At 39.0% G+C, this 6,601-nt stretch overlaps 1 pseudogene; it reads left to right on the top strand.

Moving 5' to 3' along the window:
- The first annotated feature begins 5,172 nt into the window (after positions 1 to 5,172).
- On the top strand, positions 5,173 to 5,964 carry LOC134733325 (large ribosomal subunit protein uL30-like 1; annotated as a pseudogene).
- Positions 5,965 to 6,601: the final 637 nt, after the last annotated feature.

The following is a 6,601-nucleotide window of genomic DNA, read 5'->3' on the forward strand; positions in this document are numbered from 1 at the left end:
CCATATGGACCTACCCTGCTCCATAGAAATGACTTTTTGAATAGATGCTCTGTGTCAGACCATTATAAATCCTTTTCTTATTCTCACAATAATCACATGAGGTAAATAATATGCCCATTTTATAGATGAGAAAAGTGAGATTCTGAGAGGTTAAATTATTTGTTCAGGGCTCTGCAGTTAGCAAGTGGGAAATATGGGAAATAGATATCAGGCCTGACTCTGAAGCTCAGACTTCCTTCTCCACCCCACATTCCTGTCCAGACTATTTCACAAGTGATTTATAGTGTAAAAAACAAACCAGGAGAACTACACAGATCCTGGCTCCCAGTACTATTCTCTAATAAAATAAAAAAAAATAAAAAATAAAAAAAACAGGGCTCCTTGGAAAAATGGCTGATTCCAGAACTATAGCAGGAAAAATACAAGATCAGCCTGGACCATCTTGTAGGGCCAAAAAGTAATGAAGTACTGAAAAAAAAAAAGTTTGAAGAAGACACACACACACACACACACAAACATACACAGATACACTTATGTCTAAGGGGTATAAGAACCAACTGAAAGAGCTTCTAGCCAAAGGTAGAACAATTTGAGACACAAAGTTAAATAGTGTTGGATTATAGCCCAAAGTATAAAATAAATATCCGTGAGTCAATACTGATATAAATAAATGATTGACTAAAGAAATAAATGAGAAAGAATAGACAAGTTTCCCATGCAGGAGACTGCCAAATAGCTTGTGTGGATACTCCACCCTCAAGGAGGTGAAATATAACTCCTTAAGTACAGACTGCACATGGTAACTTCCTTCAAAAAGCACAGTATGAAAGGAGGTGGGGAAGAGTAACTTCACAGCAGAGAAACCTGACAAATGCTGCCTCAGCAGGCAATCAAGGTCAACATCAACAATGATAAGCAATGTTGATAGTAAGTACCCTTGATGTCAGGAGAATGGCACTTTACCTCTGTAGCTTCCCTCCCAAAACCTCGTAACCCCAGTCTAATCATGAGAAAATTATGAGGGTTCCCCTAGTGAGACATCCTACGAAATGCCCGATCAGTACTTCTCAAAAACCATCAAGATCACCAAAAACAAGAGAAATCTGAGAAACTGCCAAAGTCAAGGAAACTAAAGTGGACGGGATTCTGGAGCAAAAGGAACATTAGGTGAAACCTAAGGAAATATAAATGAAAACATGAACTTCAGTTAATAATAGTGTATCCATATTAGTTCATTAATTGTGACAAATGTACCATTTTAACACAAAATGTTAGGGGAAACTGGGTGGGGTGTATATGGGAACTCTGTACTATCTTCGCAACTTTTCTATACATCTAAAACTATTCTAAAATTAAATTTTTATTTAGAAACAAAAAATCCAGAGCCTGAATGTAAAAACGAGTTTCAACTCTGGAATTGGCCCTGGAAGAATCTGGAGTACAGGCCATAAAAGGATTTTCTCGTTTTCTTGGAAATCAAGAAAGTACGACCTGACAAAACGCTTGCATTCCATCACATTTTAAAGCTGACTTGCCTAACCGGGTGGCAATCTGATGATTCTAAATGAGGAAGCAATTTGCCAAGTCATAAAGCAATCTATTCCATGGTTATCTGACGACATCTATCAAAGTCCCCCCTGTTATCTTTCTCATAGCACACATTATTCACTTTTCTTTTAGAACTTACCCCTTGTGAATAAGTATTTCAACAATTATCTGCTCAATGTCTATCTTCCCCAGTACTCTGGAGTTTTAAGAGGAAAGAAACCTCTTTCCGCACTGTATTCCCAGAATTTAGCAGAGTGGTACCTCCTAGGTGCCCAATAACTATTTACTGAATGCTTGAATGCCAGTGCAGTCTAGAGGAGCAATGATCAACACTGCTAACTGTGGTGCAGAAAGAATGACAAGCCTGAGCTTTCTGAAGATTGAGGAGCCACTGGGACAAATACAGCTTCTCTCTCAATCTTTCCATCTCTTCGTTCACCCTCCAATTCACCAAATACAATTATTTCTTTTTTTAACTTAAGTTCAGGGGTACATGTGCAGGTTTGTTACATAGGTAATAATGTGTGTGTCATGGGTGTTTGTTGTACAGATTATTTAATCACCCAGGTATTAAACCTAGTACCCATTAGTTATTTTTTCTGATCCTCTCCCTCCTCCTACACTTCACCTTCCAGTAGGCCCCAGTGTGTGTTGCTTCCCTCTATGTGTCCATGTATTCTCATCATTTAGCTCCCACTTATAAGTAAGAACATGCGGTTTTTGATTTTCTGTTCCTGTGTTAGTTTGCTAAGAATGATGGCCTCCAGCTCCATCTATATCCCTGCAAAGGACATGATTTTGTTTTTTTATGGCTGCATAGTATTCCATGGTATGTATGTACCACGTTTTCTTTATCAAATCTACCACTGATGGACATTTAGGTTGATTCCATGTCTGTGCTATTGTGAGTAGTGCGCAATGAACATACGCACACATGTATCTTTATAATAGAATGATTTATATTCCTTTGGGTATATACCCAGTAATGGGATTGCTGGATCAAATGGTATTTCTGTCTTTAGGTCTCTGAGGAATTGCCACACTGTCTTCCACAATGACTGAAATAATTTATACTCCCACCAACAGTGCAAATACAATTATTTCAAAGGCTTTCAAATAAGATCAAGGAGTGAAATTTAACCTGTTTTAATCAAATCTAGTCCTAGAAAACACTAAAGTTTCCTAAAATGCAAGGAAATTATAAGATCCACATATTTTCTTTTATATGGCTCATCTATGCCCTCAGAACTGAGTCTAGTCCAGGCATTACAAGGAAAACCTAAACTCCTAAAAACCACAGGAAACATGTGGCCAAAAGCACTGTGGGGAAAAACCAAAAGCATAACACAGATTTCAGTAGGGACACTTGGTATGAAGTCTCCCTGGTATATCAATCTTCATTATTATTTTATTCTATAAGTGCATTCCAGATCACAGCAAGTTAGTAGTTTTGCCATATCTTTCACTGCCTGGGTTTATGTAAGTGCTGCTAAGAATAAAATTAAGCAGTGGGAGAAAAACATCAGTTTGGTGTCTAAATTTAGAAAACTTGATGAATAAATCTATTAAATCCATCATGGGGAGAGAGAAGAGCAAATCATGTCTTATTGGAAAGATAAAATAAATAGAAAATAAAAGGTGATTGTCTTTATAATTTAGAACAACAGATTTCAGTGTAAAGCCCTCCCCCTTTTATTTACAAATATACTGGTTGATTGTGTATTTTCATTCACATAACCCTCAACTTGAATTTTTAAAAAGACATACTGTGAGGCAAGAAACCATACAGATGATCATTACTGGAGCCCTGAATTCTGTATTTATTGGGGGGGGACCTTTATGAGATCCTACTTATGTGATACAAATCATCCTCTGAAGATCATGGAAAGCAGGTGCCTAACATTCTGCACTGCAGACATCTGGCAGGCTTTTATCCTCACACTCCACCCTCCCGCTCAACATCTGGCAGCCCGTTCATCCCTGCTCCCCACCCCCACCCCCAACTGCCTCCCAACATCTGCCACACACTTCTCTTAACCTCAGAAGCAAATCCAATCCAAAGCTCAAAGGCACAATGTTCCAGGGGTGGTGACCTGGAGTTACATGCTGGGTGGGAGTAAAGCAGGGTTTGTTTTTATTTTTTTCCTAAACTTTAAATGAATACACAATTCACTTGGAAGTATGCTTTCATGTCAAACTGGTTCTCACTGAGAAGCTTGTTTAAAATTGAAATCCATCGTTAATATGAGCCTCTTTTTATAAGTTTTAAATCACCTTGGGAATTGGAGGGTACAATCAAAAAAGTATGGGGAGGAGAATAATTTTATGCTGATGACATGCATCTTATGAGCAGAGAGAATTAATTCTGATTGGGGAAAAATGGACAGAATACTTGTGGCTCGTCTATGAAGTACAAATCACTTAAAGGAGCTGTCTTAAACCTAATCCAAAATGTTTTGAAACCTATTTAAGGAAGTGAGTGCCATTTGAATTCCACATTAGTTTAGAAATTCCTCCTTATGGCCCTCACTGGTTTATAGAGCCATCTCACTCATAATCTCCCTGGTTCTGAACAGGAAGGCAACTTCTCAGTTAGGGCTCACCCTGAAGTACTTCTCCTCACCTGAGTAAATCACCTGACTTAACGCTTCCTACTAACACATTTGTATTCCGGCTACACTGCTCTGACAGTTTGCTGTTAACCATTGCACGGTGTTTACCTTAGGGTTACCTGAATGAGTAAACTCCCCAACTATTTCCTCCCACACCCACTCTCAGCCACCCGTACACACATAATTCTCCTTCTCCTCCCTTCTTTAGACCAACCCCTATTCCTTTCCTTCAAATGAAGAAATGCTCGCTGTTTCTTTTTCCAGAGGAACATGGATAAAACCACGTAACCCTGAGTGATCCGGGCACAGGTGACTTCTTGAGATGGTCCTGGCTTCTGATGAAATAAACATTCCAAACTCAAAGCCACTCTGGGCCTTGGATGGCTGCCAAGATGCTGGATGAATCACAGAGACTCCGCAGGCCAGAGCTCTATCAAAGCATTTTATCATTTTATTACACACTTAAATTAGTAATTACTTCTGGGACATTATTTAGATTCTGTTGTAGTGTGCAATTTCTTGTTTAAAAGTTTAAATATGTTTAGTGACTATTCCTTATTTGAAATTCCTTGCACATATGTTTGTCTGGGTTTTTTTCCCTAAATCTTTATTTTTGTTCCAAAGAATGCTAGAACAAAGAGATACATCAACATCGTTTTCTCTTTTGATAGTTACCTGGAGTAGGGAAATTTTTATGCTTATTAAAATCACAGGGGATGGTAAACTAAGTTAGGTTGGAAGTAGACTAGAATTGTTAATGGCCTTTGCATGTTTAAGTTATTATTACCAGGATGATGATGACAAAAATAAAGTCTATAGGGAGAGCCCAACAAGCTGAACGGATACATGGTTTACCAGAAACAGCATGTCAATGGGAGACAGAGGACTTGCCTTCTAGTCCCAGTCTCCATTTTGTTAGCTCTGTGATGTTTGGATCTTGGTTTTTCTCATCGAGAATGATTAAGTTTTTCTAAATATATTTTTCTTAACTTTGTATTATGAAAAAATCTAGAGTAGCTGCAACACTAGAAAGATGGCGGAGCAAGAGCAAAGAAAAATCCCTTTGGTTCCAGAAAATCTCCTGAAAAAGGAAGGCTTATCAAGCCCTCAAAGCCACCCAGGCAAAGCAGGCACTTTTGGCAAAGAAGGAGCAGAGGAAAGGAAAAGGGCCAGGTTTAAGCGACTGCGATTATTCCTACATGATTCCTCGTGGCAGAAACGTGACAAGGTGAGTCTCAGACGACCAGAAGTGAAACCTCATGACTTGGAATTGCCAGATAAACATTCCTTGGCCTTTGTTGTACACATCGAAAGGATTGATGGCATGAGTTTACTGGTGCAGAGAACCACTGCAAGACTTTGCCTAAAGAAAATTTTTAGTGGTGTCTCTGTAAAAGTCACCCCTCAGAACCTAAAAATGCTGCATATAATGGAACCTTGTGTGACCTGGGGATTTCCAAATCTGAAGTCTGTCTGGGAACTCATTTTGAAATGTGGACAAGCCAAGGTCAAGAATAAGACCATCCTTCTGGCAGACAACACAGTGATTGAGGAGCATCTGGGGAAGTTTGGTGTCATTTGCTTGGAAGACCTCATTCATGAAATTGCCTTCCCAGGGAAGCATTTCCAGGAGATCTCATGGTCCTTGCACCCTTTCTACCTCTCAGTGGCCCACCATGCTACCAAAAATAGAGTGGGCATCCTCAAGGAGATGGGCACATCTGGCTATTGGGGTGAACGCATCAATCAGCTCATCCCCCTGCTGAACTAGACCCAGGTGCCAAACTGCAGTAAATTTTTATCAATGAAGTGGAAGCATGTGTAGTAGAAGCATGCGTTTTTGTTTTTTTGGGAATTTTTATCGAGCATCTTCAGAGAAGATTATTTCCTGCTTTATCTTCAAAAACTGGAAAGGAAGGGTCAAAGAAAAGACAGTAGCTATGTTCATGGCAAGCACCTCTCATCACAATCCAGTTCCAAGGAAAAATTCCAGCGTTTTCCACATTGGCTGCCACCTCGTCTGAAATCAGCACATTCCATGGAGGAAGGAATCTTGCTTTGTTGCATCTTCTTTCCTAAGGTTTAATGCTGCTAAATGAGTAACCCTAGCATTGTACAAGGCTCCCTAAGACTATTGCAGGAGTCGACCAAGCCCAGGGACATAATTGAATCTGGATATCCTTGGGGCCTTGTTTTGAAAAAGACTTGAAATGCACATAGGAAGAAAGGCACAAAAATAAATGTTCACTTGACTGCAAAAAAAAAAAGAAAAGAAAGAAAGAAAAAATCTATTTATAAAAGTAGTGAGAATAATATAAGTAATCCAGCTTCAGCAATTATCAATATATCTGGTCTCATCTCTATTGCTTTAATTTGCCCCTCGTTTCCTGCTGCTTTTTAAAGCAAACCCTAGACATCATAATATTTCATCTGTAAATATT

The sequence above is a fragment of the Symphalangus syndactylus genome, chromosome 17 (genome assembly GCF_028878055.3).
Source record: "Symphalangus syndactylus isolate Jambi chromosome 17, NHGRI_mSymSyn1-v2.1_pri, whole genome shotgun sequence".
NCBI classification, from domain to species: domain Eukaryota; kingdom Metazoa; phylum Chordata; class Mammalia; order Primates; family Hylobatidae; genus Symphalangus; species Symphalangus syndactylus.